Raw genomic sequence first — 21,391 nt, 5'->3', positions numbered from 1 at the left:
CTTATGCTCTAGCGACTGTGCTAGTCGGGCTTGGTTACGTAGGCTTGGAGGTGATTGCAAGGCAAGGCATCCTGATACTCCTGCTTTGTTTTATACACTAAAGTACATGAGTAAGTATAAAATTTGGCATCTGTGGAGCATTGGTGGTTCAGTGGTCGAATTCTCGCCTGCCACTCGTGAGGCCCGGAATCGATTCCCGGCCAATGCAGTCCTGAGTTTTTGCTGATATGGCAGTGTATTTTGTGAAAGTGAGGACAGCCATTTGCGCTGTGGTGGTGCAAGTATACAGTGTTCCACATACAATGGTACAGGAAAAGAAAAAACATCCGCCCAATGTGTGGCTCGAACCCACGACCCTGAGATTAAGAGCCTCATGCTCTACCGACTGAGCTAGCCAGGCTTGGTTGCGAATGTATGGAGGTGATGGCAAGGCAAGGCAAGGCATCCTGACACTCCTGCTTTGTTTCATACACTAAACTACACGAGTAAGTGTAAAGTTAAGTACCTGTGGAGCATTGGTGGTTCAGTGGTAGAATTCTTGCCTGCCACGCGGGAGGCCTGGGTTCGATTCCTGGCCAATGCAGTCCTGATTTTTTGCTGATATGGCAGTGCATTTTGTGAAAGTGAGGACAGCCATTTGCGCTGTGGTGGTGCAAGTTGACAGTGTTCCACATACAATGGTACAGGAAAAGAAAAAACATCCGCACAACGTGGGGCTCGAACCCACGACCCTGAGATTAAGAGTCTCATGCTTTACCGACTGAGTTAGCAATGCTTGGTAACCGAGGAGTTGTGGTGATGGCAAGGCAAGGCATCCTGACTCTCCTGCTTTGTTTTGTACACTAAAGTACATGAGTAAGTCTAAAATGAAGCATCTGTGGATCATTGGTGGTTCAGTGGTAGAAATCTAGCCGGCCACGTGGGAGGCCGGGTTCAATTCACGGTCAATACATTCCTGAGTTTTTGCTGATAGGGCAGTGCATTTTGTGAAAGTGAGGACAGCCATTTGCGCTGTGGTGATGCAAGTATACACTGTTCCACATACAATGGTACAGGAAGAGAAAAAAACAACTGCCCAACATGGAGCTCAAATACATGACCCTAAGATTAATAGTCTTATGCTCTAGCGACTGTGCTAGTCGGGCTCGGTTACGTAGGCTTGGAGGTGATGGCAAGGCAAGGCATCCTGACACTCCTGCTTTGTTTTATACACTAAAGTACATGAGTAAGTGTAAAATTAGGCATCTGTGGAGCATTTGTGGTTCAGTGGTAGAATTCTCGCCTGCCACGCGTGAGGCCCGGAATCGATTCCCGGCCAATGCAGTCCTGAGTTTTTGCTGATATGGCAGTGTATTTTGTGAAAGTGAGGACAGCCATTTGCGCTGTGGTGGTGCAAGTTGACAGTGTTCCACATACAATGGTACAGGAAAAGAAAAAACATCCGGCCAACGTGGGGCTCGAACCCACGACCCTGAGATTAAGAGTCTCATGCTCTACCGACTGAGCTAGCCAGGCTTGGTTGAGAATGTATGGTGGTGATGGCAAGGCAAGGCATCCTGACACTCCTGCTTTGTTTCATACACTAAAGTAAACGAGTAAGTGTAAAATTAAGTACCTGTGGAGCATTGGTGGTTCAGTGGTAGAATTCTCGCCTGCCACGCGGGAGGCCCGGGTTCGATTCCCGGCCAATGCAGTTCTGATTTTTTGCTGATATGGCAGTGCATTTTGTGAAAGTGAGGACAGCCATTTGCGCTGTGGTGGTGCAAGTTGACAGTGTTCCACATACAATGGTACAGGAAAAGAATAAAAACATCCGCCCAATGTGGGGCTCGAACCCACGACCCTGAGATTAAGAGTCTCATGCTTTACCGACTGAGTTAGCAATGCTTGGTAACCGAGGAGTTGTGGTGATGGCAAGGCAAGGCATCCTGACTCTCCTGCTTTGTTTTGTACACTAAAGTACATGAGTAAGTCTAAAATTAAGCATCTGTGGATCATTGGTGGTTCAGTGGTAGAAATCTAGCCGGCCACGTGGGAGGCCGGGTTCAATTCCCGGTCAATACATTCCTGAGTTTTTGCTGATAGGGCAGTGCATTTTGTGAAAGTGAGGACAGCCATTTGCGCTGTGGTGATGCAAGTATACACTGTTCCACATACAATGGTAAAGGAAGAGAAAAAAACAACTGCCCAACATGGAGCTCAAATACATGACCCTAAGATTAATAGTCTTATGCTCTAGCGACTGTGCTAGTCGGGCTTGGTTACGTAGGCTTGGAGGTGATGGCAAGGCAAGGCATCCTGACACTCCTGCTTTGTTTTATACACTAAAGTACATGAGTAAGTGTAAAATTAGGCATCTGTGGAGCATTGGTGGTTCAGTGGTAGAATTCTCGCCTGCCACTCGTGAGGCCCGGAATCGATTCCCGGCCAATGCAGTCCTGAGTTTTTGCTGATATGGCAGTGTATTTTGTGAAAGTGAGGACAGCCATTTGCGCTGTGGTGGTGCAAGTTGACAGTGTTCCACATACAATGGTACAGGAAAAGAAAAAACATCCGCACAACGTGGGGCTCGAACCCACGACCCTGAGATTAAGAGTCTCATGCTCTACCGACTGAGTTAGCCAGGCTTGGTTGAGAATGTATGGAGGTGATGGCAAGGCAAGGCATCCTGACACTCCTGCTTTGTTTCATACACTAAAGTACACGAGTAAGTGTAAAATTAAGTACCTGTGGAGCATTGGTGGTTCAGTGGTAGAGTTCTTTCCTGCCACGCGGGAGGCCCGGGTTTGATTCCCGGCCAATGTTGTCCTAAGTTTTTGCTGATATGGCAGTGTATTTTGTGAAAGTGAGGACAGCCATTTGCGCTGTGGTGGTGCAAGTTGACAGTGTTCCACATACAATGGTACAGGAAAAGAAAAAAAACATCCGCCCAATGTGGGGCTCGAACCCACGACCCTGAGATTAAGAGTCTCATGCTCTACCGACTGAGCTAGCCAGGCTTGGTTGCGAATGTATGGAGGTGATGGCAAGGCAAGGCAAGGCATCCTGACACTCCTGCTTTGTTTCATACACTAAACTACACGAGTAAGTGTAAAATTGAGCATTGGTGGTTCAGTGGTAGAATTCTTGCCTGCCACGCGGGAGGCCCGGGTTCGATTCCCGGCCAATGCAGTCCTGATTTTTTGCTGATATGGCAGTGCATTTTGTGAAAGTGAGGACAGCCATTTGCGCTGTGGTGGTGCAAGTTGACAGTGTTCCACATACAATGGTACAGGAAAAGAAAAAACATCCGCACAACGTGGGGCTCGAACCCACGACCCTGAGATTAAGAGTCTCATGCTTTACCGACTGAGTTGGCAATGCTTGGTAACCGAAGAGTTGTGGTGATGGCAAGGCAAGGCATCCTGACTCTCCTGCTTTGTTTTGTACACTAAAGTACATGAGTAAGTCTAAAATTAAGCATCTGTGGATCATTGGTGGTTCAGTGGTAGAAATCTAGCCGGCCACGTGGGAGGCCGGGTTCAATTCACGGTCAATACATTCCTGAGTTTTTGCTGATAGGGCAGTGCATTTTGTGAAAGTGAGGACAGCCATTTGCGCTGTGGTGATGCAAGTATACACTGTTCCACATACAATGGTACAGGAAGAGAAAAAAACAACTGCCCAACATGGAGCTCAAATACATGACCCTAAGATTAATAGTCTTATGCTCTAGCGACTGTGCTAGTCGGGCTTGGTTACGTAGGCTTGGAGGTGATGGCAAGGCAAGGCATCCTGACACTCCTGCTTTGTTTTATACACTAAAGTACATGAGTAAGTGTAAAATTAGGCATCTGTGGAGCATTTGTTGTTCAGTGGTAGAATTCTCGCCTGCCACGCGTGAGGCCCGGAATCGATTCCCGGCCAATGCAGTCCTGAGTTTTTGCTGATATGGCAGTGTATTTTGTGAAAGTGAGGACAGCCATTTGCGCTGTGGTGGTGCAAGTTGACAGTGTTCCACATACAATGGTACAGGAAAAGAAAAAACATCCGGCCAACGTGGGGCTCGAACCCACAACCCTGAGATTAAGAGTCTCATGCTCTACCGACTGAGCTAGCTAGGCTTGGTTGAGAATATATGGAGGTGATGGCAAGGCAAGGAATCCTGACACTCCTGCTTTGTTTTATACACTAAAGTACATGAGTAAGTGTAAAATTAGGCATCTGTGGAGCATTGATGGTTCAGTGGTAGAATTCTTGCCTGACACGCGGGAGGCCCGGGTTCGATTTCCGGCCAATGCAGTCCTGAATTTTTGCTGATATGGCAGTGCATTTTGTGAAAGTGAGGACAGCCATATGCGCTGTGGTGGGGCAAGTTGACAGTGTTCCACATACAATGGTACAGGAAAAGAAAAAAAACATCCGCCCAATGTGGGGCTCGAACCCACGACCCTGAGTTTAAGAGTCTCATGTTTTACCGACTGAGTTAGCAATGCTTGGTAACCGAGGAGTTGTGGTGATGGCAAGGCAAGTCATCCTGACTCTCCTGCTTTGTTTTGTACACTAAAGTACATGAGTAAGTCTAAAATTAAGCATCTGTGGATCATTGGTGGTTCAGTGGTAGAAATCTAGCCGGCCACGTGGAAGGCCGGGTTCAATTCCCGGTCAATACATTCCTGAGTTTTTGCTGATAGGGCAGTGCATTTTGTGAAAGTGAGGACAGCCATTTGCGCTGTGGTGGTGCAAGTATACAGTGTTCCACATACAATGGTACAGGAAAAGAAAAAACATCCGCCTAACGTGGGTCTCGAACCCACGACCCTGAGATTAAGAGTCTCATGCTCTGCCGACTGAGCTAGCCAGGCTTGGTTGAGAATGTATGGAGGTGATGGCAAGGCAAGGCATCCTGACACTCCTGCTTTATTTCATACACTAAAGTACACGAGTAAGTGTAAAATTAAGTATCTGTGGAGCATTGGTGGTTCAGTGGTAGAATTCTCGCCTGCCACGCGGGAGGCCCGGGTTCGATTCCCGGCCAATGCAGTGCTGAGTCTTTGCTGATATGGCAGTGCATTTTGTGAAAGTGAGGACAGCCATTTGCGCTGTGGTGGGGCAAGTTGACAGTGTTCCACATACAATGGTACAGGAAAATAAAAAAAAGCATCCGCCCAATGTGGGGCTCGAACCCACGACCCTGAGATTAAGAGTCTCATGCTTTACCGACTGAATTAGCAATGCTTGGTAACCGAGGAGTTGTGGTGATGGCAAGGCAAGGCATCCTGACTCTCCTGATTTGTTCTGTACACTAAAGTACATGAGTAAGTCTAAAATTAAGCATCTGTGGATCATTGGTGGTTCAGTGGTAGAAATCTAGCCGGCCACGTGGGAGGCCGGGTTCAATTCCCGGTCAATACATTCCTGAGTTTTTGCTGATAGGGCAGTGCATTTTGTGAAAGTGAGGACAGCTATTTGCGCTGTGGTGATGCAAGTATACACTGTTCCACATACAATGGTAAAGGAAGAGAAAAAAACAACTGCCCAACATGGAGCTCAAATACATGACCCTAAGATTAATAGTCTTATGCTCTAGCGACTGTGCTAGTCGGGCTTGGTTACGTAGGCTTGGAGGTGATGGCAAGGCAAGGCATCCTGACACTCCTGCTTTGTTTTATACACTAAAGTACATGAGTAAGTGTAAAATTAGGCATCTGTGGAGCATTGGTGGTTCAGTGGTAGAATTCTCGCCTGCCACTCATGAGGCCCGGAATCGATTCCCGGCCAATGCAGTCCTGAGTTTTTGCTGATATGGCAGTGTATTTTGTGAAAGTGAGGACAGCCATTTGCGCTGTGGTGGTGCAAGTTGACAGTGTTCCACATACAATGGTACAGGAAAAGAAAAAAAACATCCGCCCAACGTGGGGCTCGAACCCACGACCCTGAGATTAAGAGTCTCATGCTCTACCGACTGAGCTAGCCAGGCTTGGTTGAGAATGTATGGAGGTGATGGCAAGGCAAGGCAAGGCATCCTGACACTCCTGCTTTGTTTCATACACTAAAGTACACGAGTAAGTGTAAAACTAAGTACCTGTGGAGCATTGGTGGTTCAGTGGTAGAATTCTCGCCTGCCACGCGGGAGGCCCGGGTTCGATTCCCGGCCAATGCAGTCCTGAGTTTTTGCTGATATGGCAGTGCATTTTGTGAAAGTGAGGACAGCCATTTGCGCTGTGGTGGTGCAATTTGACAGTGTTCCACATACAATGGTAAAGGAAAAGAAAAAAAACATCCGCCCAATGTGGGGCTCGAACCCACGACCCTGAGATTAAGAGTCTCATGCTTTACCGACTGAGTTAGCCAGGCTTGGTTGAGAATGTATGGAGGTGATGGCAAGGCATCCTGACACTCCTGCTTTGTTTCATACACTAAAGTACACGAGTAAGTGTAAAATTAAGTACCTGTGGAGCATTGGTGGTTCAGTGGTAGAATTCTCGCCTGCCACGCGGGAGGCCCGGGTTCGATTCCCGGCCAATGCAGTCCTGAGTTTTTGCTGATATGGCAGTGCATTTTGTGAAAGTGAGGACAGCCATTTGCGCTGTGGTGGTGCAAGTTGACAGTGTTCCACATACAATGGTACAGGAAAAGAAAAAAAACATCTGCCCAATGTGGGGCTCGAACCCACGACCCTGAGATTAAGAGTCTCATGCTTTACCGACTGAGTTGGCAATGCTTGGTAACCGAGGAGTTGTGGTGATGGCAAGGCAAGGCATCCTGACACTCCTGCTTTGTTTTGTACACTAAAGTACATGAGTAAGTCTAAAATTAAGCATCTGTGGATCATTGGTGGTTCAGTGGTAGAAATCTAGCCGGCCACGTGGGAGGCCGGGTTCAATTCCCGGTCAATACATTCCTGAGTTTTTGCTGATAGGGCAGTGCATTTTGTGAAAGTGAGGACAGCCATTTGCGCTGTGGTGATGCAAGTATACACTGTTCCACATACAATGGTAAAGGAAGAGAAAAAAACAACTGCCCAACATGGAGCTCAAATACATGACCCTAAGATTAATAGTCTTATGCTCTAGCGACTGTGCTAGTCGGGCTTGGTTACGTAGGCTTGGAGGTGATGGCAAGGCAAGGCATCCTGACACTCCTGCTTTGTTTTATACACTAAAGTACATGAGTAAGTGTAAAATTAGGCATCTGTGGAGCATTGGTGGTTCAGTGGTAGAATTCTCGCCTGCCACTCGTGAGGCCTGGAATCGATTCCCGGCCAATGCAGTCCTGAGTTTTTGCTGATATTGCAGTGTATTTTGTGAAAGTGAGGACAGCCATTTGCGCTGTGGTGGTGCAAGTTGACAGTGTTCCACATACAATGGTACAGGAAAAGAAAAAACATCCGCCCAACGTGGGGCTCGAACCCACGACCCTGAGATTAAGAGTCTCATGCTCTACCGACTGAGCTAGCCAGGCTTGGTTGAGAATGTATGGAGGTGATGGCAAGGCAAGGCATCCTGACACTCCTGCTTTATTTCATACACTAAAGTACACGAGTAAGTGTAAAATTAAGTATCTGTGGAGCATTGGTGGTTCAGTGGTAGAATTCTCGCCTGCCACGCGGGAGGCCCAGGTTCGATTTCCGGCCAATGCAGTCCTGAATTTTTGCTGATATGGCAGTGCATTTTGTGAAAGTGAGGACAGCGATTTGCGCTGTGGTGGTGCAAGTTGACAGTGTTCCACATACAATGGTACAGGAAAAGAAAAAAAACATCCGACCAATGTGGGGCTCGAACCCACGACCCTGAGATTAAGAGTCTCATGCTTTACCGACTGAGTTAGCAATGCTTGGTAACCGAGGAGTTGTGGTGATGGCAAGGCAAGGCATCCTGACTCTCCTGCTTTGTTTTGTACACTAAAGTACATGAGTAAGTCTAAAATTAAGCATCTGTGGATCATTGGTGGTTCAGTGGTAGAAATCTAGCCTGCCACGTGGGAGGCCGGGTTCAATTCCCGGTCAATACATTCCTGAGTTTTTGCTGATAGGGCAGTGCATTTTGTGAAAGTGAGGACAGCCATTTGCGCTGTGGTGGTGCAAGTATACAGTGTTCCACATACAATGGTACAGGAAAAGAAAAAACATCCGCCCAACGTGGGGCTCGAACCCACGACCCTGAGATTACAAGTCTCATGCTTTACCGACTGAGCTAGCCAGGCTTGGTTGAGAATGTATGGAGGTGATGGCAAGGCAAGGCATCCTGACACTCCTGCTTTATTTCATACACTAAAGTACACGAGTAAGTGTAAAATTAAGTATCTGTGGAGCATTGGTGGTTCAGTGGTAGAATTCTTGCCTGCCACGCGGGAGGCCTGGGTTCGATTCCCGGCCAATGCAGTCCTGAGTTTTTGCTGATATGGCAGTGCATTTTGTGAAAGTGAGGACAGCCATTTGCGCTGTGGTGGTGCAAGTTGACAGTGTTCCACATACAATGGTACAGGAAAAGAAAAAAAACATCCGACCAATGTGGGGCTCGAACCCACGACCCTGAGATTAAGAGTCTCATGCTTTACTGACTGAGTTAGCAATGCTTGGTAACCGAGGAGTTGTGGTGATGGCAAGGCAAGGCATCCTGACTCTCCTGCTTTGTTCTGTACACTAAAGTACATGAGTAAGTCTAAAATTAAGCATCTGTGGATCATTGGTGGTTCAGTGGTAGAAATCTAGCCGGCCACGTGGGAGGCCGGGTTCAATTCCCGGTCAATACATTCCTGAGTTTTTGCTGATAGGGCAGTGCATTTTGTGAAAGTGAGGACAGCTATTTGCGCTGTGGTGATGCAAGTATACACTGTTCCACATACAATGGTAAAGGAAGAGAAAAAAACAACTGCCCAACATGGAGCTCAAATACATGACCCTAAGATTAATAGTCTTATGCTCTAGCGACTGTGCTAGTCGGGCTTGGTTACGTAGGCTTGGAGGTGATGGCAAGGCAAGGCATCCTGACACTCCTGCTTTGTTTTATACACTAAAGTACATGAGTAAGTGTAAAATTAGGCTTCTGTGGAGCATTGGTGGTTCAGTGGTAGAATTCTCGCCTGCCACTCATGAGGCCCGGAATCGATTCCCGGCCAATGCAGTCCTGAGTTTTTGCTGATATGGCAGTGTATTTTGTGAAAGTGAGGACAGCCATTTGCGCTGTGGTGGTGCAAGTTGACAGTGTTCCACATACAATGGTACAGGAAAAGAAAAAAAACATCCGCCCAACGTGGGGCTCGAACCCACGACCCTGAGATTAAGAGTCTCATGCTCTACCGACTGAGCTAGCCAGGCTTGGTTGAGAATGTATGGAGGTGATGGCAAGGCAAGGCATTCTGACACTCCTGCTTTATTTCATACACTAAAGTACACGAGTAAGTGTAAAGTTAAGTATCTGTGGAGCATTGGTGGTTCAGTGGTAGAATTGTCGCCTGCCACGCGGGAGGCCTGGGTTCGATTTCCGGCCAATACAGTCCTGAATTTTTGCTGATATGGCAGTGCATTTTGTGAAAGTGAGGACAGCCATTTGCGCTGTGGTGGTGCAAGTTGACAGTGTTCCACATACAATGGTACAGGAAAAGAAAAAAAACATCCGCCCAATGTGGGGCTCGAACCCACGACCCTGAGATTAAGAGTCTCATGCTTTACCGACTGAGTTAGCAATGCTTGGTAACCGAGGAGTTGTGGTGATGGCAAGGCAAGGCATCCTGACTCTCCTGCTTTGTTTTGTACACTAAAGTACATGAGTAAGTCTAAAATTAAGCATCTGTGGATCATTGGTGGTTCAGTGGTAGAAATCTAGCCGGCCACGTGGGAGGCCGGGATCAATTCCCGGTCAATACATTCCTGAGTTTTTGCTGATAGGGCAGTGCATTTTGTGAAAGTGAGGACAGCCATTTGCGCTGTGGTGGTGCAAGTATACAGTGTTCCACATACAATGGTACAGGAAAAGAAAAAACATCCGCCCAACGTGGGGCTTGAACCCATGACCCTGAGATTAAGAGTCTCATGCTCTACCGACTGAGCTAGCCAGGCTTGGTTGAGAATGTATGGAGGTGATGGCAACAAGGCATTCTGACACTCCTGCTTTGTTTCATACACTAAAGTACACGAGTAAGTGTAAAATTAAGTACCTGTGGAGCATTGGTGGTTCAGTGGTAGAATTCTCGCCTGCCACGCGGGAGGCCCGGGTTTGATTCCCGGCCAATGCAGTCCTGAGTTTTTGCTGATATGGCAGTGCATTTTGTGAAAGTGAGGACAGCCATTTGCGCTGTGGTGGTGCAAGTTGACAGTGTTCCACATACAATGGTACAGGAAAAGAAAAAAAACTTCCGCCCAATGTGGGGCTCGAACCCACGACCCTGAGATTAAGAGTCTCATGCTTTACCGACTGAGTTAGCAATGCTTGGTAACCGAGGAGTTGTGGTGATGGCAAGACAAGGCATCCTGACTCTCCTGCTTTGTTTTGTACACTAAAGTACATGAGTAAGTCTAAAATTAAGCATCTGTGGATCATTGGTGGTTCAGTGGTAGAAATCTAGCTGGCCACGTGGGAGGCCGGGTTCAATTCCCGGTCAATACATTCCTGAGTTTTTGCTGATAGGGCAGTGCATTTTGTGAAAGTGAGGACAGCCATTTACGCTGTGGTGATGCAAGTATACACTGTTCCACATACAATGGTACAGGAAGAGAAAAAAACAACTGCCCAACATGGAGCTCAAATACATGACCCTAAGATTAATAGTCTTATGCTCTAGCGACTGTGCTAGTCGGGCTTGGTTACGTAGGCTTGGAGGTGATGGCAAGGCAAGGCATCCTGATACTCCTGCTTTGTTTTATACACTAAAGTACACGAGTAAGTGTAAAATTAGGCATCTGTGGAGCATTGGTGGTTCAGTGGTAGAATTCTCGCTTGCCACGCGTGAGGCCCGGGTTCGATTCCCGGCCAATGCAGTCCTGAGTTTTTGCTGATATGGCAGTGTATTTTGTGAACGTGAGGACAGCCATTTGCGCTGTGGTGGTGCAAGTATACAGTGTTCCACATACAATGGTACAGGAAAAGAAAAAACATCCGCCCAACGTGGGTCTCGAACCCACGACCCTGAGATTAAGAGTCTCATGCTCTACCGACTGAGCTAGCCAGGCTTGGTTGCTAATGTATGGAGGTGATGGCAAGGCAAGGCAAGGCATCCTGACACTCCTGCTTTGTTTCATACACTAAAGTACACGAGTAAGTGTAAAACTAAGTACCTGTGGAGCATTGGTGGTTCAGTGGTAGAATTCTCGCCTGCCACGCGGGAGGCCCGGGTTCGATTCCCGGCCAATGCAGTCCTGAGTTTTTGCTGATATGGCAGTGCATTTTGTGAAAGTGAGGACAGCCATTTGCGCTGTGGTGGTGCAAGTTGACAGTGTTCCACATACAATGGTACAGGAAAAGAAAAAAAACATCCGCCCAATGTGGGGCTCGAACCCACGACCCTGAGATTAAGAGTCTCATGCTTTACCGACTGAGTTAGCCAGGCTTGGTTGAGAATGTATGGAGGTGATGGCAAGGCAAGGCATCCTGACACTCCTGCTTTGTTTCATACACTAAAGTACACGAGTAAGTGTAAAATTAAGTACCTGTGGAGCATTGGTGGTTCAGTGGTAGAATTCTCGCCTGCCACGCGGGAGGCCCGGGTTCGATTCCCGGCCAATGCAGTCCTGAGTTTTTGCTGATATGGCAGTGCATTTTGTGAAAGTGAGGACAGCCATTTGCGCTGTGGTGGTGCAAGTTGACAGTATTCCACATACAATGGTACAGGAAAAGAAAAAAAACATCTGCCCAATGTGGGGCTCGAACCCACGACCCTGAGATTAAGAGTCTCATGCTTTACCGACTGAGTTGGCAATGCTTGGTAACCGAGGAGTTGTGGTGATGGCAAGGCAAGGCATCCTGACTCTCCTGCTTTGTTTTGTACACTAAAGTACATGAGTAAGTCTAAAATTAAGCATCTGTGGATCATTGGTGGTTCAGTGGTAGAAATCTAGCCTGCCACGTGGGAGGCCGGGTTCAATTCCCGGTCAATACATTCCTGAGTTTTTGCTGATAGGGCAGTGCATTTTGTGAAAGTGAGGACAGCCATTTGCGCTGTGGTGATGCAAGTATACACTGTTCCACATACAATGGTAAAGGAAGAGAAAAAAACAACTGCCCAACATGGAGCTCAAATACATGACCCTAAGATTAATAGTCTTATGCTCTAGCGACTGTGCTAGTCGGGCTTGGTTACGTAGGCTTGGAGGTGATGGCAAGGCAAGGCATCCTGACACTCCTGCTTTGTTTTATACACTAAAGTACATGAGTAAGTGTAAAATTAGGCATCTGTGGAGCATTGGTGGTTCAGTGGTAGAATTCTCGCCTGCCACTCGTGAGGCCTGGAATCGATTCCCGGCCAATGCAGTCCTGAGTTTTTGCTGATATTGCAGTGTATTTTGTGAAAGTGAGGACAGCCATTTGCGCTGTGGTGGTGCAAGTTGACAGTGTTCCACATACAATGGTACAGGAAAAGAAAAAACATCCGCCCAACGTGGGGCTCGAACCCACGACCCTGAGATTAAGAGTCTCATGCTCTACCGACTGAGCTAGCCAGGCTTGGTTGAGAATGTATGGAGGTGATGGCAAGGCAAGGCATCCTGACACTCCTGCTTTATTTCATACACTAAAGTACACGAGTAAGTGTAAAATTAAGTATCTGTGGAGCATTGGTGGTTCAGTGGTAGAATTCTCGCCTGCCACGCGGGAGGCCCAGGTTCGATTTCCGGCCAATGCAGTCCTGAATTTTTGCTGATATGGCAGTGCATTTTGTGAAAGTGAGGACAGCGATTTGCGCTGTGGTGGTGCAAGTTGACAGTGTTCCACATACAATGGTACAGGAAAAGAAAAAAAACATCCGACCAATGTGGGGCTCGAACCCACGACCCTGAGATTAAGAGTCTCATGCTTTACCGACTGAGTTAGCAATGCTTGGTAACCGAGGAGTTGTGGTGATGGCAAGGCAAGGCATCCTGACTCTCCTGCTTTGTTTTGTACACTAAAGTACATGAGTAAGTCTAAAATTAAGCATCTGTGGATCATTGGTGGTTCAGTGGTAGAAATCTAGCCTGCCACGTGGGAGGCCGGGTTCAATTCCCGGTCAATACATTCCTGAGTTTTTGCTGATAGGGCAGTGCATTTTGTGAAAGTGAGGACAGCCATTTGCGCTGTGGTGGTGCAAGTATACAGTGTTCCACATACAATGGTACAGGAAAAGAAAAAACATCCGCCCAACGTGGGGCTCGAACCCACGACCCTGAGATTACAAGTCTCATGCTTTACCGACTGAGCTAGCCAGGCTTGGTTGAGAATGTATGGAGGTGATGGCAAGGCAAGGCATCCTGACACTCCTGCTTTATTTCATACACTAAAGTACACGAGTAAGTGTAAAATTAAGTATCTGTGGAGCATTGGTGGTTCAGTGGTAGAATTCTTGCCTGCCACGCGGGAGGCCTGGGTTCGATTCCCGGCCAATGCAGTCCTGAGTTTTTGCTGATATGGCAGTGCATTTTGTGAAAGTGAGGACAGCCATTTGCGCTGTGGTGGTGCAAGTTGACAGTGTTCCACATACAATGGTACAGGAAAAGAAAAAAAACATCCGACCAATGTGGGGCTCGAACCCACGACCCTGAGATTAAGAGTCTCATGCTTTACTGACTGAGTTAGCAATGCTTGGTAACCGAGGAGTTGTGGTGATGGCAAGGCAAGGCATCCTGACTCTCCTGCTTTGTTCTGTACACTAAAGTACATGAGTAAGTCTAAAATTAAGCATCTGTGGATCATTGGTGGTTCAGTGGTAGAAATCTAGCCGGCCACGTGGGAGGCCGGGTTCAATTCCCGGTCAATACATTCCTGAGTTTTTGCTGATAGGGCAGTGCATTTTGTGAAAGTGAGGACAGCTATTTGCGCTGTGGTGATGCAAGTATACACTGTTCCACATACAATGGTAAAGGAAGAGAAAAAAACAACTGCCCAACATGGAGCTCAAATACATGACCCTAAGATTAATAGTCTTATGCTCTAGCGACTGTGCTAGTCGGGCTTGGTTACGTAGGCTTGGAGGTGATGGCAAGGCAAGGCATCCTGACACTCCTGCTTTGTTTTATACACTAAAGTACATGAGTAAGTGTAAAATTAGGCTTCTGTGGAGCATTGGTGGTTCAGTGGTAGAATTCTCGCCTGCCACTCATGAGGCCCGGAATCGATTCCCGGCCAATGCAGTCCTGAGTTTTTGCTGATATGGCAGTGTATTTTGTGAAAGTGAGGACAGCCATTTGCGCTGTGGTGGTGCAAGTTGACAGTGTTCCACATACAATGGTACAGGAAAAGAAAAAAAACATCCGCCCAACGTGGGGCTCGAACCCACGACCCTGAGATTAAGAGTCTCATGCTCTACCGACTGAGCTAGCCAGGCTTGGTTGAGAATGTATGGAGGTGATGGCAAGGCAAGGCATTCTGACACTCCTGCTTTATTTCATACACTAAAGTACACGAGTAAGTGTAAAGTTAAGTATCTGTGGAGCATTGGTGGTTCAGTGGTAGAATTGTCGCCTGCCACGCGGGAGGCCTGGGTTCGATTTCCGGCCAATACAGTCCTGAATTTTTGCTGATATGGCAGTGCATTTTGTGAAAGTGAGGACAGCCATTTGCGCTGTGGTGGTGCAAGTTGACAGTGTTCCACATACAATGGTACAGGAAAAGAAAAAAAACATCCGCCCAATGTGGGGCTCGAACCCACGACCCTGAGATTAAGAGTCTCATGCTTTACCGACTGAGTTAGCAATGCTTGGTAACCGAGGAGTTGTGGTGATGGCAAGGCAAGGCATCCTGACTCTCCTGCTTTGTTTTGTACACTAAAGTACATGAGTAAGTCTAAAATTAAGCATCTGTGGATCATTGGTGGTTCAGTGGTAGAAATCTAGCCGGCCACGTGGGAGGCCGGGATCAATTCCCGGTCAATACATTCCTGAGTTTTTGCTGATAGGGCAGTGCATTTTGTGAAAGTGAGGACAGCCATTTGCGCTGTGGTGGTGCAAGTATACAGTGTTCCACATACAATGGTACAGGAAAAGAAAAAACATCCGCCCAACGTGGGGCTTGAACCCATGACCCTGAGATTAAGAGTCTCATGCTCTACCGACTGAGCTAGCCAGGCTTGGTTGAGAATGTATGGAGGTGATGGCAACAAGGCATTCTGACACTCCTGCTTTGTTTCATACACTAAAGTACACGAGTAAGTGTAAAATTAAGTACCTGTGGAGCATTGGTGGTTCAGTGGTAGAAATCTCGCCTGCCACGCGGGAGGCCCGGGTTTGATTCCCGGCCAATGCAGTCCTGAGTTTTTGCTGATATGGCAGTGCATTTTGTGAAAGTGAGGACAGCCATTTGCGCTGTGGTGGTGCAAGTTGACAGTGTTCCACATACAATGGTACAGGAAAAGAAAAAAAACTTCCGCCCAATGTGGGGCTCGAACCCACGACCCTGAGATTAAGAGTCTCATGCTTTACCGACTGAGTTAGCAATGCTTGGTAACCGAGGAGTTGTGGTGATGGCAAGACAAGGCATCCTGACTCTCCTGCTTTGTTTTGTACACTAAAGTACATGAGTAAGTCTAAAATTAAGCATCTGTGGATCATTGGTGGTTCAGTGGTAGAAATCTAGCTGGCCACGTGGGAGGCCGGGTTCAATTCCCGGTCAATACATTCCTGAGTTTTTGCTGATAGGGCAGTGCATTTTGTGAAAGTGAGGACAGCCATTTACGCTGTGGTGATGCAAGTATACACTGTTCCACATACAATGGTACAGGAAGAGAAAAAAACAACTGCCCAACATGGAGCTCAAATACATGACCCTAAGATTAATAGTCTTATGCTCTAGCGACTGTGCTAGTCGGGCTTGGTTACGTAGGCTTGGAGGTGATGGCAAGGCAAGGCATCCTGATACTCCTGCTTTGTTTTATACACTAAAGTACACGAGTAAGTGTAAAATTAGGCATCTGTGGAGCATTGGTGGTTCAGTGGTAGAATTCTCGCTTGCCACGCGTGAGGCCCGGGTTCGATTCCCGGCCAATGCAGTCCTGAGTTTTTGCTGATATGGCAGTGTATTTTGTGAACGTGAGGACAGCCATTTGCGCTGTGGTGGTGCAAGTATACAGTGTTCCACATACAATGGTACAGGAAAAGAAAAAACATCCGCCCAACGTGGGTCTCGAACCCACGACCCTGAGATTAAGAGTCTCATGCTCTACCGACTGAGCTAGCCAGGCTTGGTTGCTAATGTATGGAGGTGATGGCAAGGCAAGGCAAGGCATCCTGACACTCCTGCTTTGTTTCATACACTAAAGTACACGAGTAAGTGTAAAACTAAGTACCTGTGGAGCATTGGTGGTTCAGTGGTAGAATTCTCGCCTGCCACGCGGGAGGCCCGGGTTCGATTCCCGGCCAATGCAGTCCTGAGTTTTTGCTGATATGGCAGTGCATTTTGTGAAAGTGAGGACAGCCATTTGCGCTGTGGTGGTGCAAGTTGACAGTGTTCCACATACAATGGTACAGGAAAAGAAAAAAAACATCCGCCCAATGTGGGGCTCGAACCCACGACCCTGAGATTAAGAGTCTCATGCTTTACCGACTGAGTTAGCCAGGCTTGGTTGAGAATGTATGGAGGTGATGGCAAGGCAAGGCATCCTGACACTCCTGCTTTGTTTCATACACTAAAGTACACGAGTAAGTGTAAAATTAAGTACCTGTGGAGCATTGGTGGTTCAGTGGTAGAATTCTCGCCTGCCACGCGGGAGGCCCGGGTTCGATTCCCGGCCAATGCAGTCCTGAGTTTTTGCTGATATGGCAGTGCATTTTGTGAAAGTGAGGACAGCCATTTGCGCTGTGGTGGTGCAAGTTGACAGTATTCCACATACAATGGTACAGGAAAAGAAAAAAAACATCTGCCCAATGTGGGGCTCGAACCCACGACCCTGAGATTAAGAGTCTCATGCTTTACCGACTGAGTTGGCAATGCTTGGTAACCGAGGAGTTGTGGTGATGGCAAGGCAAGGCATCCTGACTCTCCTGCTTTGTTTTGTACACTAAAGTACATGAGTAAGTCTAAAATTAAGCATCTGTGGATCATTGGTGGTTCAGTGGTAGAAATCTAGCCGGCCACGTGGGAGGCCGGGTTCAATTCCCGGTCAATACATTCCTGAGTTTTTGCTGATAGGGCAGTGCATTTTGTGAAAGTGAGGACAGCCATTTGCGCTGTAGTGATGCAAGTATACACTGTTCCACATACAATGGTAAAGGAAGAGAAAAAAACAACTGCCCAACATGGAGCTCAAATACATGACCCTAAGATTAATAGTCTTATGCTCTAGCGACTGTGCTAGTCGGGCTTGGTTACGTAGGCTTGGAGGTGATGGCAAGGCATCCTGACACTCCTGCTTTGTTTTATACACTAAAGTACATGAGTAAGTGTAAAATTAGGCATCTCTGGAGCATTGGTGGTTCAGTGGTAGAATTCTCGCCTGCCACTCGTGAGGCCTGGAATCGATTCCCGGCCAATGCAGTCCTGAGTTTTTGCTGATATGGCAGTGCATTTTGTGAAAGTGAGGACAGCCATTTGCGCTGTGGTGGTGCAAGTTGACAGTGTTCCACATACAATGGTACAGGAAAAGAAAAAAAACATCTGCCCAATGTGGGGCTCGAACCCACGACCCTGAGATTAAGAGTCTCATGCTTTACCGACTGAGTTGGCAATGCTTGGTAACCGAGGAGTTGTGGTGATGGCAAGGCAAGGCATCCTGACTCTCCTGCTTTGTTTTGTACACTAAAGTACATGAGTAAGTCTAAAATTAAGCATCTGTGGATCATTGGTGGTTCAGTAATAGAAATCTAGCCGGCCACGTGGGAGGCCGGGTTCAATTCCCGGTCAATACATTCCTGAGTTTTTGCTGATAGGGCAGTGCATTTTGTGAAAGTGAGGACAGCCATTTGCGCTGTAGTGATGCAAGTATACACTGTACCACATACAATGGTAAAGGAAGAGAAAAAAACAACTGCCCAACATGGAGCTCAAATACATGACCCTAAGATTAATAGTCTTATGCTCTAGCGACTGTGCTAGTCGGGCTTGGTTACGTAGGCTTGGAGGTGATGGCAAGGCAAGGCATCCTGACACTCCTGCTTTGTTTTATACACTAAAGTACATGAGTAAGTGTAAAATTAGGCATCTGTGGAGCATTGGTGGTTCAGTGGTAGAATTCTCGCCTGCCACTCGTGAGGCCTGGAATCGATTCCCGGCCAATGCAGTCCTGAGTTTTTGCTGATATGGCAGTGTATTTTGTGAAAGTGAGGACAGCCATTTGCGCTGTGGTGGTGCAAGTTGACAGTGTTCCACATACAATGGTACAGGAAAAGAAAAAACATCCGCCCAACGTGGGGCTCGAACCCACGACCCTGAGATTAAGAGTCTCATGCTCTACCGACTGAGCTAGCCAGGCTTGGTTGAGAATGTATGGAGGTGATGGCAAGGCAAGGCATCCTGACACTCCTGCTTTATTTCATACACTAAAGTACACGAGTAAGTGTAAAATTAAGTATCTGTGGAGCATTGGTGGTTCAGTGGTAGAATTCTCGCCTGCCACGCGGGAGGCCCAGGTTCGATTTCCGGCCAATGCAGTCCTGAATTTTTGCTGATATGGCAGTGCATTTTGTGAAAGTGAGGGCAGCCATTTGCGCTGTGGTGGTGCAAGTTGACAGTGTTCCACATACAATGGTACAGGAAAAGAAAAAAAACATTCGACCAATGTGGGGCTCGAACCAACAACCCTGAGATTAAGAGTCTCATGCTTTACCGACTGAGTTAGCAATGCTTGGTAACCGAGGAGTTGTGGTGATGGCAAGGCAAGGCATCCTGACTCTCCTGCTTTGTTTTGTACACTACAGTAAATGAGTAAGTCTAAAATTAAGCATCTGTGGATCATTGGTGGTTCAGTGGTAGAAATCTAGCCTGCCACGTGGGAGGCCGGGTTCAATTCCCGGTCAATACATTCCTGAGTTTTTGCTGATAGGGCAGTGCATTTTGTGAAAGTGAGGACAGCCATTTGCGCTGTGGTGGTGCAAGTATACAGTGTTCCACATACAATGGTACAGGAAAAGAAAAAACATCCGCCCAACGTGGGGCTCGAACCCACGACCCTGAGATTACGAGTCTCATGCTTTACCGACTGAGCTAGCCAGGCTTGGTTAAGAATGTATGGAGGTGATGGCAAGGCAAGGCATCCTGACACTCCTGCTTTATTTCATACACTAAAGTACACGAGTAAGTGTAAAATTAAGTACCTGTAGAGCATTGGTGGTTCAGTGGTAGAATTCTCGCCTGCCACGCGGGAGGCCTGTGTTTGATTCCCGGTCAATGCAGTCCTGAGTTTTTGCTGATATGGCAGTGCATTTTGTGAAAGTGAGGACAGCCATTTGCGCTGTGGTGGTGCAAGTTGACAGTGTTCCACATACAATGGTACAGGAAAAGAAAAAAAACATCCGCCCAATGTGGGGCTCGAACCCACGACCCTGAGATTAAGAGTCTCATGCTTTACCGACTGAGTTAGCAATGCTTGGTAACCGAAGAGTTGTGGTGATGGCAAGGCAAGGCATCCTGACTCTCCTGCTTTGTTTTGTACACTAAAGTACATGAGTAAGTCTAAAATTAAGCATCTGTGGATCATTGGTGGTTCAGTGGTAGAAATCTAGCCGGCCACGTGGGAGGCCGGGTTCAATTCCCGGTCAATACATTCCTGAGTTTTTGCTGATAGGGCAGTGCATTTTGTGAAAGTGAGGACAGCCATTTGCGCTGTGGTGATGCAAGTATACACTGTTCCACATACAATGGTAAAGGAAGAGAAAAAAACAACTGCCCAACATGGAGCTCAAATACATGACCCTAAGATTAATAGTCTTATGCTCTAGCGACTGTGCTAGTCGGGCTTGGTTACATAGGCTTGGAGGTGATGGCAAGGCAAGGCATCCTGACACTCCTGCTTTGTTTTATACACTAAAGTACATGAGTAAGTGTAAAATTAGGCATCTGTGGAGCATTGGTGGTTCAGTGGTAGAATTCTCGCCTGCCACGCGGGAGGCCCGGGTTTGATTCCCGGCCAATGCAGTCCTGAGTTTTTGCTGATATGGCAGTGCATTTTGTGAAAGTGAGGACAGCCATTTGCGCTGTGGTGGTGCAAGTTGACAGTGTTCCACATACAATGGTACAGGAAAAGAAAAAAAACATCCACCCAATGTGGGGCTCGAACCCACGACCCTGAGATTAAGAGTCTCATGCTTTACCGACTGAGTTAGCAATGCTTGGTAACCGAAGAGTTGTGGTGATGGCAAGGCAAGGCATCCTGACTCTCCTGCTTTGTTTTGTACACTAAAGTACATGAGTAAGTCTAAAATTAAGCATCTGTGGATCATTGGTGGTTCAGTGGTAGAAATCTAGCCGGCCACGTGGGAGGCCGGGTTCAATTCCCGGTCAATACATTCCTGAGTTTTTGCTGATAGGGCAGTGCATTTTGTGAAAGTGAGGACAGCCATTTGCGCTGTGGTGATGCAAGTATACACTGTTCCACATACAATGGTAAAGGAAGAGAAAAAAACAACTGCCCAACATGGAGCTCAAATACATGACACTAAGATTAATAGTCTTATGCTCTACCGACTGAGCTAGCCAGGCTTCGTTGCGAATGTATGGAGGTGATGGCAAGGCAAGGCAAGGCATCCTGACACTCCTGCTTTGTTTCATACACTAAAGTACACGAGTAAGTGTAAAATTAAGTACCTGTGGAGCATTGGTGGTTCAGTGGTAGAATTCTCGCCTGCCACGCGGGAGTACCGGGTTCGATTCCCGGCCAATGCAGTCCTGAGTTTTTGCTGATATGGCATTGCATTTTGTGAAAGTGAGGACAGCCATTTGCGCTGTGGTGGTGCAAGTTGACAGTGTTCCACATACAATGGTACAGGAAAAGAAAAAAAACATCCGCCCAATGTGGGGCTCAAACCCACGACCCTGAGATTAAGAGTCTCATGCTTTACCAACTGAGTTAGCAATGCTTGGTAACCGAGGAGTTGTGGTGATGGCAAGGCAAGGCATCCTGACTCTCCTGCTTTGTTTTGTACACTAAAGTACATGAGTAAGTCTAAAATTAAGCATCTGTGGATCATTGGTGGTTCAGTGGTAGAAATATCGCCTGCCACTCGTGAGGCCCGGAATCGATTCCCGGCCAATGCAGTCCTGAGTTTTTGCTGATATGGCAGTGTATTTTGTGAAAG

The 21,391-nt window shown here is 47.3% G+C and overlaps 39 non-coding genes across 39 annotated transcripts; 22 read left to right on the top strand and 17 right to left on the bottom strand.

The window, feature by feature from the left end:
• The first annotated feature begins 512 nt into the window (after nucleotides 1-512).
• TRNAG-GCC (transfer RNA glycine (anticodon GCC)) lies at nucleotides 513-583 on the top strand. The gene has a single exon. It is a non-coding gene; the product is annotated as a tRNA-Gly (tRNA).
• Nucleotides 584-1,442: 859 nt separating this feature from the next.
• TRNAK-CUU (transfer RNA lysine (anticodon CUU)) lies at nucleotides 1,443-1,515 on the bottom strand. Its single transcript has one exon. It is a non-coding gene; the product is annotated as a tRNA-Lys (tRNA).
• Nucleotides 1,516-1,622: 107 nt separating this feature from the next.
• TRNAG-GCC (transfer RNA glycine (anticodon GCC)) lies at nucleotides 1,623-1,693 on the top strand. Its single transcript has one exon. It is a non-coding gene; the product is annotated as a tRNA-Gly (tRNA).
• Nucleotides 1,694-2,926: 1,233 nt separating this feature from the next.
• Nucleotides 2,927-2,999, bottom strand: TRNAK-CUU (transfer RNA lysine (anticodon CUU)). Its single transcript has one exon. It is a non-coding gene; the product is annotated as a tRNA-Lys (tRNA).
• A 101-nt stretch (nucleotides 3,000-3,100) lies between these two features.
• Nucleotides 3,101-3,171, top strand: TRNAG-GCC (transfer RNA glycine (anticodon GCC)). Its single transcript has one exon. It is a non-coding gene; the product is annotated as a tRNA-Gly (tRNA).
• An 859-nt stretch (nucleotides 3,172-4,030) lies between these two features.
• TRNAK-CUU (transfer RNA lysine (anticodon CUU)) lies at nucleotides 4,031-4,103 on the bottom strand. Its single transcript has one exon. It is a non-coding gene; the product is annotated as a tRNA-Lys (tRNA).
• Nucleotides 4,104-4,210: 107 nt separating this feature from the next.
• Nucleotides 4,211-4,281, top strand: TRNAV-GAC (transfer RNA valine (anticodon GAC)). Its single transcript has one exon. It is a non-coding gene; the product is annotated as a tRNA-Val (tRNA).
• Nucleotides 4,282-4,771: 490 nt separating this feature from the next.
• TRNAK-CUU (transfer RNA lysine (anticodon CUU)) lies at nucleotides 4,772-4,844 on the bottom strand. Its single transcript has one exon. It is a non-coding gene; the product is annotated as a tRNA-Lys (tRNA).
• Nucleotides 4,845-4,951: 107 nt separating this feature from the next.
• Nucleotides 4,952-5,022, top strand: TRNAG-GCC (transfer RNA glycine (anticodon GCC)). The gene has a single exon. It is a non-coding gene; the product is annotated as a tRNA-Gly (tRNA).
• An 864-nt stretch (nucleotides 5,023-5,886) lies between these two features.
• On the bottom strand, nucleotides 5,887-5,959 carry TRNAK-CUU (transfer RNA lysine (anticodon CUU)). The gene has a single exon. It is a non-coding gene; the product is annotated as a tRNA-Lys (tRNA).
• A 112-nt stretch (nucleotides 5,960-6,071) lies between these two features.
• On the top strand, nucleotides 6,072-6,142 carry TRNAG-GCC (transfer RNA glycine (anticodon GCC)). The gene has a single exon. It is a non-coding gene; the product is annotated as a tRNA-Gly (tRNA).
• A 296-nt stretch (nucleotides 6,143-6,438) lies between these two features.
• On the top strand, nucleotides 6,439-6,509 carry TRNAG-GCC (transfer RNA glycine (anticodon GCC)). The gene has a single exon. It is a non-coding gene; the product is annotated as a tRNA-Gly (tRNA).
• An 861-nt stretch (nucleotides 6,510-7,370) lies between these two features.
• Nucleotides 7,371-7,443, bottom strand: TRNAK-CUU (transfer RNA lysine (anticodon CUU)). The gene has a single exon. It is a non-coding gene; the product is annotated as a tRNA-Lys (tRNA).
• A 107-nt stretch (nucleotides 7,444-7,550) lies between these two features.
• Nucleotides 7,551-7,621, top strand: TRNAG-GCC (transfer RNA glycine (anticodon GCC)). The gene has a single exon. It is a non-coding gene; the product is annotated as a tRNA-Gly (tRNA).
• A 490-nt stretch (nucleotides 7,622-8,111) lies between these two features.
• TRNAT-UGU (transfer RNA threonine (anticodon UGU)) lies at nucleotides 8,112-8,184 on the bottom strand. Its single transcript has one exon. It is a non-coding gene; the product is annotated as a tRNA-Thr (tRNA).
• A 107-nt stretch (nucleotides 8,185-8,291) lies between these two features.
• On the top strand, nucleotides 8,292-8,362 carry TRNAG-GCC (transfer RNA glycine (anticodon GCC)). Its single transcript has one exon. It is a non-coding gene; the product is annotated as a tRNA-Gly (tRNA).
• An 863-nt stretch (nucleotides 8,363-9,225) lies between these two features.
• On the bottom strand, nucleotides 9,226-9,298 carry TRNAK-CUU (transfer RNA lysine (anticodon CUU)). The gene has a single exon. It is a non-coding gene; the product is annotated as a tRNA-Lys (tRNA).
• A 668-nt stretch (nucleotides 9,299-9,966) lies between these two features.
• TRNAK-CUU (transfer RNA lysine (anticodon CUU)) lies at nucleotides 9,967-10,039 on the bottom strand. The gene has a single exon. It is a non-coding gene; the product is annotated as a tRNA-Lys (tRNA).
• Nucleotides 10,040-10,144: 105 nt separating this feature from the next.
• Nucleotides 10,145-10,215, top strand: TRNAG-GCC (transfer RNA glycine (anticodon GCC)). The gene has a single exon. It is a non-coding gene; the product is annotated as a tRNA-Gly (tRNA).
• A 671-nt stretch (nucleotides 10,216-10,886) lies between these two features.
• Nucleotides 10,887-10,957, top strand: TRNAG-GCC (transfer RNA glycine (anticodon GCC)). Its single transcript has one exon. It is a non-coding gene; the product is annotated as a tRNA-Gly (tRNA).
• A 119-nt stretch (nucleotides 10,958-11,076) lies between these two features.
• On the bottom strand, nucleotides 11,077-11,149 carry TRNAK-CUU (transfer RNA lysine (anticodon CUU)). The gene has a single exon. It is a non-coding gene; the product is annotated as a tRNA-Lys (tRNA).
• A 112-nt stretch (nucleotides 11,150-11,261) lies between these two features.
• Nucleotides 11,262-11,332, top strand: TRNAG-GCC (transfer RNA glycine (anticodon GCC)). The gene has a single exon. It is a non-coding gene; the product is annotated as a tRNA-Gly (tRNA).
• A 301-nt stretch (nucleotides 11,333-11,633) lies between these two features.
• Nucleotides 11,634-11,704, top strand: TRNAG-GCC (transfer RNA glycine (anticodon GCC)). Its single transcript has one exon. It is a non-coding gene; the product is annotated as a tRNA-Gly (tRNA).
• An 861-nt stretch (nucleotides 11,705-12,565) lies between these two features.
• On the bottom strand, nucleotides 12,566-12,638 carry TRNAK-CUU (transfer RNA lysine (anticodon CUU)). The gene has a single exon. It is a non-coding gene; the product is annotated as a tRNA-Lys (tRNA).
• Nucleotides 12,639-12,745: 107 nt separating this feature from the next.
• Nucleotides 12,746-12,816, top strand: TRNAG-GCC (transfer RNA glycine (anticodon GCC)). The gene has a single exon. It is a non-coding gene; the product is annotated as a tRNA-Gly (tRNA).
• A 490-nt stretch (nucleotides 12,817-13,306) lies between these two features.
• On the bottom strand, nucleotides 13,307-13,379 carry TRNAT-UGU (transfer RNA threonine (anticodon UGU)). Its single transcript has one exon. It is a non-coding gene; the product is annotated as a tRNA-Thr (tRNA).
• Nucleotides 13,380-13,486: 107 nt separating this feature from the next.
• Nucleotides 13,487-13,557, top strand: TRNAG-GCC (transfer RNA glycine (anticodon GCC)). Its single transcript has one exon. It is a non-coding gene; the product is annotated as a tRNA-Gly (tRNA).
• Nucleotides 13,558-14,420: 863 nt separating this feature from the next.
• Nucleotides 14,421-14,493, bottom strand: TRNAK-CUU (transfer RNA lysine (anticodon CUU)). The gene has a single exon. It is a non-coding gene; the product is annotated as a tRNA-Lys (tRNA).
• Nucleotides 14,494-15,161: 668 nt separating this feature from the next.
• Nucleotides 15,162-15,234, bottom strand: TRNAK-CUU (transfer RNA lysine (anticodon CUU)). Its single transcript has one exon. It is a non-coding gene; the product is annotated as a tRNA-Lys (tRNA).
• Nucleotides 15,235-15,339: 105 nt separating this feature from the next.
• Nucleotides 15,340-15,410, top strand: TRNAG-GCC (transfer RNA glycine (anticodon GCC)). The gene has a single exon. It is a non-coding gene; the product is annotated as a tRNA-Gly (tRNA).
• A 671-nt stretch (nucleotides 15,411-16,081) lies between these two features.
• Nucleotides 16,082-16,152, top strand: TRNAG-GCC (transfer RNA glycine (anticodon GCC)). The gene has a single exon. It is a non-coding gene; the product is annotated as a tRNA-Gly (tRNA).
• Nucleotides 16,153-16,271: 119 nt separating this feature from the next.
• Nucleotides 16,272-16,344, bottom strand: TRNAK-CUU (transfer RNA lysine (anticodon CUU)). The gene has a single exon. It is a non-coding gene; the product is annotated as a tRNA-Lys (tRNA).
• A 112-nt stretch (nucleotides 16,345-16,456) lies between these two features.
• On the top strand, nucleotides 16,457-16,527 carry TRNAG-GCC (transfer RNA glycine (anticodon GCC)). Its single transcript has one exon. It is a non-coding gene; the product is annotated as a tRNA-Gly (tRNA).
• A 301-nt stretch (nucleotides 16,528-16,828) lies between these two features.
• On the top strand, nucleotides 16,829-16,899 carry TRNAG-GCC (transfer RNA glycine (anticodon GCC)). Its single transcript has one exon. It is a non-coding gene; the product is annotated as a tRNA-Gly (tRNA).
• A 1,598-nt stretch (nucleotides 16,900-18,497) lies between these two features.
• TRNAK-CUU (transfer RNA lysine (anticodon CUU)) lies at nucleotides 18,498-18,570 on the bottom strand. Its single transcript has one exon. It is a non-coding gene; the product is annotated as a tRNA-Lys (tRNA).
• A 107-nt stretch (nucleotides 18,571-18,677) lies between these two features.
• TRNAG-GCC (transfer RNA glycine (anticodon GCC)) lies at nucleotides 18,678-18,748 on the top strand. Its single transcript has one exon. It is a non-coding gene; the product is annotated as a tRNA-Gly (tRNA).
• Nucleotides 18,749-19,238: 490 nt separating this feature from the next.
• TRNAT-CGU (transfer RNA threonine (anticodon CGU)) lies at nucleotides 19,239-19,311 on the bottom strand. The gene has a single exon. It is a non-coding gene; the product is annotated as a tRNA-Thr (tRNA).
• An 849-nt stretch (nucleotides 19,312-20,160) lies between these two features.
• TRNAG-GCC (transfer RNA glycine (anticodon GCC)) lies at nucleotides 20,161-20,231 on the top strand. The gene has a single exon. It is a non-coding gene; the product is annotated as a tRNA-Gly (tRNA).
• A 676-nt stretch (nucleotides 20,232-20,907) lies between these two features.
• TRNAG-GCC (transfer RNA glycine (anticodon GCC)) lies at nucleotides 20,908-20,978 on the top strand. The gene has a single exon. It is a non-coding gene; the product is annotated as a tRNA-Gly (tRNA).
• Nucleotides 20,979-21,391: the final 413 nt, after the last annotated feature.

This window comes from Pseudophryne corroboree, chromosome 3, assembly GCF_028390025.1.
Source record: "Pseudophryne corroboree isolate aPseCor3 chromosome 3, aPseCor3.hap2, whole genome shotgun sequence".
In the NCBI taxonomy this organism is placed as follows: Eukaryota; Metazoa; Chordata; class Amphibia; order Anura; family Myobatrachidae; genus Pseudophryne; species Pseudophryne corroboree.
Note: the sequence above shows the minus strand (reverse complement) of the source record. Positions and strands in the feature narration are given on the sequence as shown.